The 8,429-nt window shown below is 37.0% G+C and overlaps 1 long non-coding RNA gene across 1 annotated transcript; it reads left to right on the top strand.

The window, feature by feature from the left end:
• Positions 1-413: 413 nt before the first annotated feature.
• Positions 414-3,950, top strand: LOC309882311. The gene is made up of 3 exons (XR_014318269.1): positions 414-447; positions 635-790; positions 3,113-3,950. It is a non-coding gene; the product is annotated as an uncharacterized lncRNA (long non-coding RNA).
• Positions 3,951-8,429: the final 4,479 nt, after the last annotated feature.

The following is an 8,429-nucleotide window of genomic DNA, read 5'->3' as shown; positions in this document are numbered from 1 at the left end:
TTTTTTTCCAGGCTTAGGATGCCTCTAGCTTCCACTACGTTGATTTCAGGTAAATACATACTACTTAAACCTTAAAATTTTGGTTCATGGAAAATTTAGTTCATCACTTTTAATTCAATCAAATAATAATAATAATAAAATAATAATAATGAAAGTTTCCTGATATTGCAAGGACGACTATCCATGTGTAAAATGTACTTTTTTCTGTCTCTGACCTACCCACATTCCTGTGAACTTCATTCACTACCAAACCACTGTCAAATGGGAAAAGACTTTTTTTTTTTTTTTTTAAATGATAGCTTGTAAGTCTCATCTAAAATGCTGAAAATATCCCAGCATCCAGTTTAATTTACAGTGAATTAAGCATGAAGAAGAAGCTTTCAGAATAAGCTTTATGTGAAGAGCCTCACAGTCTCTTTGGGGGAAAAGAAAAGCAGTCCAAAAAAGGTAACTATTTTTTTCCCTTTAAAATATGCAGGCAACAATTCTCAAGTTTTCATTCACAACTCTCAAACATTAAGTACATTAACACCCCTAAAAAAGCTTATTGCATGGCCATATGCCAAGTACTAAGCAGGACACTCTATTCATTGTAATGACTGCAAGCACCACCCGTTCTCCCTGTATCTCTCAGGCCACAATCACTGGTGTCAGATGTGTTTTTGCTAACAAGACTGTGGAACTTGTAAGCAGAGAGCTTTCCCACCCTTCCCTTCTCCCAAGCATCCGACAAGCCACGTTTTCAGAGAGGCCACACCCTGCTTGTTATTGTTGAATTCAAATATTAAAGGTGGGTTCTTTTTCTATTTTCCTTAGCCTTTCACCTTTATTTAAAATAGAGTGCATTCAAGGGACATCTGTGTTACTGGCAACAACATCACGTGAAGGAGCTTTCTATAAATAACATCACTATTAAATAAACTGCTGGAGCACAGCTTTACAACCACGATGAATTCAGTATTGTAGTATTTATTCTTGCTAGAACTGACTCTTAGCAAAGTAAATTATGCTTTTATTTTCATTTTGAAACAATACTTTCAATGTGCAAATAAAACTGAAAAGCAAGATTCAAAAGATGCGTTGCCAAAACTGCTAAATTTCCAAAGTGACACTGGTAGAATGACTAACATCCAAATCCAAAACATTGTTCCTTTTTTTTTTTTTTTTTTTTTCATTTTTTGTTTTTTTAATAGACCATTTTTGAAAATGGAGTTTCTCGTCTCTTTTATCTGTGCTTTTCAGCTGGAAAAATACAAAGGTGGGGAGGGGGTTAATAACACTTAGCCAGTTCACAAAAGTATTATGATGGTTAAAACATTTGTGTGAGTAAAGGACATTAAGTTTCTCTAACTGAATGAGTCATTACAATACCGAAATTATTTAAGATGCTTGGCATGTGAAGGAGTAAGGTAAATACTAGCTCATTTTCTTCCATTTTCACAACAGAAGAAATGCAAAGACTAGAAAACAGAGGCCAGACTTTCAAAGAGCTACAGAAAATCCATCCAAGTATACATTCATAGCAGCTTTCACAGAATAACGAGATGTACCTGAAACCAGTTCTAAACTGTCTGGTTCGAGGTTTGTCAAGCTCTAGTCAAAGCTGTGATTTACTGTGGAAACTGAGCAAATTAGCCTGCCAAACTCCTTACTGTTTCTCTAAACTATTACTATTAAAAAAGCTATCTAGGTAAACCTAACTTGAATGTTTCTGCTCTAAAAATGACTGCAGTGAGGACAATATAATTTAAGCAAACAATGTGATAAAAAAGAGTATTTTATGAGAGAAACAGGTGCAAGAAAAAATAATATAACACTACAAAAGAAGTGGAAATAGACATAATTTCAACAAGAGGGCACAGCAGCAAAGAGATTACGAAAGAAAACCTATAGGATTGATTAGAATAATTTATTGTTTTCCTATTCCTAAACATCCTGTGGAATTTAATGCACATGTTGAAAGATTTGTTTTTCCTATTACATCAGGGAGCTAAAGGACAGCTACATAAGCCACACATTAGCCAATATTAAGTACACAAATATTCCAAGCAAAACGTCTACAGTCCACATAATTTTTTTATGTAATGCTACAAGTTTAAATGCGTATAGCATTTCTTGAAGGGAGAATTCAGCTGAGAGGTAATAGTATTTTATTAAGAGATTTATAAAGATTATTTATAAATCTCTTAATATTTATAAAATCTCTTTTATTAAGAGATTTATTTAGAAACACATACAACTCGAGATGCCTGTTCAAAAATTGGACTTGTGATTCTAAGGAAATTATATACTCCAGAAGGAAAGGTATGCAATTTCTGAAGAATACATGGAATAAGGATACCTAAGTTGTTTTAAAATCTGACCTTTTCACAGTAGGGCCAACATTATTATTATTATATTAATATATTATATATTAAAACCAGTTTTCCGACTTTATTTTTTGGAAAACTCACAATACATCTCTTAGAATAAAGTCACATAGAAAGGCCTAAGAAAGAGGAATCAGGAGTGAATAGAAAACAAAACAGGCAATATCTTCTTGCCACCATATAAATCCATGGCTCACCCACACTCTAAATGCTGTGTGCAGTTCTGGTGCCCTCAGCTTGAGAAGGTATGTTAGAAAAGGCCAATATTCTGAGAAAAGTAACAAGGCTGAATAAAGGTTCAGAAGAGCTTTCAAACAAACAAACAAAAAAAGGTAGGTAGGCTGGGAATCTTCACATAGAATAAAGAGTGGAAGGCTGCAAAATCATTAATGGCATAAAAGGGTTAGATAATGAATGACTGCTGTTTCTTTCAACATAAGAACCAAGCACAAACACATGAAAGCCAGATTCAAAGCAAAAGTGTAGATTTTCTTCATGCAAGAGGTAACAGTGTAATTCAAAAATGGATACCAGGGATGCAAGAAATGTATGCAATTTTTATATGAGTCTGAACAAATACCTGGAAAAGAAATCCTCAGAGGTTCCTATATAGAGAAATCACAACAAGTTCAGGAAATTCCCTTAACTAAATACAGTTGGAACACAGGAGAGTACATGACAGAAATATCATATTTTCTTGCTCTGTTCTTACTCTTCCCTGACACTTCTGTTTTTTCCAACAGGTCTCTGCTGCCGACACTAGACACATTGACATTCAGGCGTATAGCTCCTGAAGTAGTAATATTCTCAACACGCCTGGATTTTCTCCAGCTGCTTCAAGTCTTCATGCAATTTATCATCTACCCCACTGGCCATGATCTGTTGTTTCTGCCATCCTTGCCATCCTTCTACCTGATGAGGCACAAACTAGGAATCCTATACTAACAGGAGTTCTGCCTACTGGTGAAAATATTCTCCTCCTCATCTTCTGTCAGCATCCCTTCTCTGCTGGTAAAGTCAATCTTTGTTACTCAGTACCATGTGTCTAACATTGGCCCAGAACACTGGATGGCAAAATGATTTTATGCCAGCTTTTGATATTGCTGTTTTGCACATTCAGGAATCATGACAGATTTGTCTGCACTGCTCCACTTTTGGAGACAGGCTGTTGGACCAGATAAACCCATGGGTTGTGAGGCTGTTCTTATTTTCTAGAGAAAACCAAACCATGCATCACTTTACTCCCTAAAAGCACAAACACAAAAATGCTGTATTAGCACAAGTTAATTTATCAATGGATTCCAAATCAAGAATGAAGGTTATGGTTGTAGCAGTTAGCTATGACTGATATTTAGCACATTTTTTCATCTATCTATTGTGGAGACATGAAATGGGTTCTTCATGGGTAAAATATGTTGTAAGGGAACCTTTTCCTCTAGGCCAGTCCCTGGAAATTATGCTACATGTCACCAGGAGAAGTGATGTTTATATTATTTTGCAGGACTGATTGACTGTGCTCTTATAATATACCTTATATTGAGATGCAGGATTAAACATACTGAATGCTGAAAAACAATAAGGTCGGAGGAATACAATTGCCAAGTAAAACAAAACAGAATTAAACCTAAATTTCCACCATAGAACTCCCACGTGTTGGTATTTGAGACTTAGGAGAGGAATAGGCAGGTTAGGCCTAACAGAGATTTGTTTTCTTTGGCCAGTAAACAGCTAATCATTTTTTAAACTTGGCTCTTGTTTCAGATATCACATTCTATATGACTGCCCCTTTGTTCCCCTCTTTTAAGTCTTTTGAATTTCTTTAATATATGACAAGGTCTTTTAATTCATTATATTTTGCTTGTTTGTTTAGAATGAGAAGGTAATCTACTGTGTAGCACATTAAAGGGAAGGTAAATATTTTTGGTGACAACTCGACACCTACAGAGTTCAAATCCACCCTAGACTAATGTTGGTTACCCTCTCATGTCTCCCCAAAGCCACATGGATTTTTGATTACAGTACAACCGCAGACTTGCACAGTAAATCAGTCACTACAGTCAAACAGCAGTAATGACACATTCAGAAGTGTAACTTGTGGCATTCAGCCACCAGCTAGGGGTCTATGGGGAGCTGCAGTACCCCAGGGAGGGAAAGCTGGACCAGACACCACGTCTTCCAGAGCAGCCTCACAGCACTGAAGACAGTGAAGCTTGTGCTCTCTGTTTTAAGTTAAGCTGACTGTCAACTTGTGAACTGACGTGACTGCAAAAACAGATTTAGAGGCACTCAACAAAATGACTGTTCAGGAGCAAACTTTTATGATTTACCTCAGGCTGAGCGTACAAGCTCTGGCTGTGGCAGACGCTTGCAAGGTGCGGGGCTGTGGTGAGAAGCCAGCCTCCAAACCCGCTCCGGAGGTGTAATTTTCCAGAACGCTGCTCTTCTGGGGGTCTTGCCTGTGATAAGTCTCCAGGGCCACCTACGAAAAGAAGGTGCCGGTCATTTTATGATTTGCCTTTCAAATGACAATTACCCTTTGATTCTTTTGAGCTCCTGGTTTGCTGAGTCCTGGCACCTGCACAGCTTCAGGCTGGAGGAAAGCCACTGTGCTATAATGGTACAGCCCTGCTGGGGGATCATTTGTCCGGACCCACTATACTGTTTTTCCAATTTCATTTCTAAATAAAAATCAATACATCCGTACAAAAATACCCAATACATTTGTGTAATACCACTGTCACTCTATCCAGGTTCCATATGGTATTCTAATGACTGCTCTGGATTCATAGGCTATTACCTAATTGCTTCACACCTACCACACCTATAAAAAAAAGAGTAGCAAAGTAATTGTAACTAATCATGTCATACAAGCACATTGATTAACTCAGACAAAGCACTATGGATGTATAAAACAACCAAAATACCGTCTTTCATTTACAGCTACACGTCTGTTATAAGGGCAGATGCTGAAATGCTTTAGCTGTGTCATTGCTGAATATGTTAATGCTACTGGCCTGTTGTATAACAGTAGGTCAAGGGATGGCACAAGGTTTCTTGAGACACATCATTAAGTGGTATGGCTATAGTCAATCATACCACACAGAAAGGAATATGAATGTTAAGAACACTTGAAAAGGAAAAAAACAAACAAAAAAAAAAAGCATTGCAGTTTTAGGACCAATCCACTAAATTACACATTTTGTCTGGAGAACTGTTGTGATTTACAAGTGTACAGTAGAAACCAAGATACATAAGAGTTAAAAGAGCAATTCAAACCTCTCAAACTATATTTAGTGTTCATAAAACTTGCTACAGTTCGTGGACCTGTTTCTTCCATCAGTTAAATTCATACTCCTTTCAAAGAATGACTCCCTTTTCTTAGTTTTAATAACGCTGGGTTTCTACTAACTGAACTTCCATTGAAACAGAGCAGTCTCTAAATACTAGACTGGCACAGACACTTATTTGCATTAAAATTTTCATTTTCCCACTTTGCTTCTTTACACACAGGCTTCTCTTGATTCATTTTTTATTCCACTCTTTCACTCTTACTTGGCTCTGCCTGAATTTTCATTGAATTTTTTTTTTTTTTTTTTTTTTTTTTTTTTTTTTACTTTCCCTTTTTTGCCATCTCTCTGGAATGAAATGAAAACATGTAGCATTAAGGCAGACTTGGAAATAACATAGCAGGATTGCTCATCCCAAATATAAACACATTAATTTTTCTATAGTTATCTGACACCTCCTCCTTATAAAAAAAAAATCCTTAAAAAATACAACAAGCATACACATGGAAACAGAGTGTCTGTCACTGTGGTCCAGTAGCTTTACTGTAAATTGCAATGTCTAGCAACTTAGCTGCAGAATTAGTTTTGTATGTATATACAGAATACCCATTTCATGTTATTCATATGCACACAAACCCATATACATGTATATTAGGGGCTACCTGTTAACCAAATATAACTGCTGTTACAATCCCATGCTAACAGAAATCATTGCTAAAAGAAGTTGACAAGCCCAGAGTCTTCACACGGATTTCTTTAGCACAAAATACAGGTGCCAGCAACAAAGTCTGCAGACCAAGTGAATCCTGATGATAGGAATTACATTTTAAATGCAATGTTCAGGAAGTTGACTACACATCTTGCATTCATAAAGCATGGTATTAGGAAGAGTATTTTAATAGCATTTTCAGTGCTTATTATGTAAAGTATGAAAACCAGCCTTTTCTGTGGAGAAAGAACAAACTATTACATTCTACATATATTCTTATTTTTTCAATTAAGAGAAAAAAAAATGAACATTTGATTATTGTTTCTATACAATAATCAGAGAATTTAAAAGTGAGGTTGCTCAGTCTCTTTCTCACAGGACTGCTTCCACATGGAAAAGACAGATGCTGCAAAAGGGATCAGGTAGATCAAGGCAGGCAGGTTGGGATACCAGGCAAAAATGCAGCAGGAGAATTTTGGTTTCCACAGCCATCTTATATCATCCTAGCTGAAAACACACTTATCATAAGAAGAAAAGTACACCAGTGACAATATTATGCTCTGGGCAAATTTTCCTAACCTATTTATACCAGGTTTGAATTTGACAACCAGTGTTCTAGGGGAGAGCATTTCATTGTCATGTGTATCTGACACCATTATTGGAGACTCTCAAATGACATCCATCAGCAGTGCATCAAGTACATTTATTTTATAGCTCAATACAACTCGGAACACAGCAAACTGGCTTTGCTGGTGTTATACAGCTATTTCTGCACTCTAACTTTTGGACAAAACTCAAAAATTCCTCAGATTGAATCCCAACATACTTACATTCAAGGACTAGCTCATCTTGGAACTACTGAAAAACATTCTTCCAAGTACAGGCACACAGAGCTCGGCTAATGTTTGTCAATCTATTGAAAATGAGATAAAAAATGTTCTGCAGAATGACAAAACGTTAACGATAGCTTGTAATCTGAAAAGAAAATACTGAACACCAGTGTATGTTCTTGCTACATCTTCTGTTTCTACCACAAGAAAAGGCAAAAACCACACTGCCATAACTACAAAGACTGTTTTCTCTCCCACCTAAATCCAACTCTGGCAGAAGGCGAGTGGGTTTTTTGGACCATGTCAGAGATGAGTAGGGAGGAAGTGAAAATAGCCACTCTGGCTCACTCACTGAACTTGCTATAAGGAATGGACAAGAGCCACTTTTTCTCAGACAAGGTGATCCCCTCAAAAATTCTGGCATCTAGTAGCTAATCTGTAACCAGCCAAGTTAAACACCTGTATGCCAGGCAGAACCAGCTGTCTGTGTGGCTCTGCCAATCCATCTGCCCAATATACCTCCTACTGGTGGTTTGAGGCCTTTCAGTAAATACACAGCTCAAATACAAGTTGTTGTTGGTGGTTTTTCTTTTCTGTTCACCAATCTTCCTTAGGACCTCAATTTTCAAAGCACCCATTGATCAACCACAATGACAGCACTAATTGTATTATCGCCATCAGCTGGACATCAGCTCAATTTTTAGTGGCTACTTTAGAGATAAGGAATGCACGCTAAAGTTGCCATAAAAATGCTGATGCCTTCATCACCCATTGACACACGAACACCATGTTGCTTGAACTTCTGTCAAAATAGTTATACATTTAGGATAGGGTTATGTTTTCAAAAAGTTAATCTTCTAAGGGATTCAAGATGGGATTCTATAAGGGACATGATAAAAACTTCTTTTGGCTGTGTCCAGCCTTAAGTCATCCAATATCTTCCAAAATGAAAATAAAACTAGGTTAGCCACTATTGTAGCACACACGTTTCAGAAGGGATTGTATAACTGCTGGCCTTCAGGAAGGAAGAAAGAAGAGAAAAGGAAAAAATATTAAGGCTTATTTTCATTTCATCTATGGCAGCTCCACAGTTACATGTGCAGATGTTACTAACCACCTCAGGAGCTGAATTTGTATCAAGGGAAGAAATGCCACCTCACGCTCCCTCTTCAGAGAGGTTTTTAAGTTCATCCTCACAAACAAACTACTTCCAACTAAGAAGAAATAAGTGTCT

This window comes from Aythya marila (assembly GCF_965140915.1).
Source record: "Aythya marila genome assembly, chromosome: 11".
NCBI classification, from domain to species: domain Eukaryota; kingdom Metazoa; phylum Chordata; class Aves; order Anseriformes; family Anatidae; genus Aythya; species Aythya marila.
The sequence above is the reverse complement of the archived record's forward strand: the minus strand, read 5'-3'. Positions and strand labels throughout refer to the sequence as shown.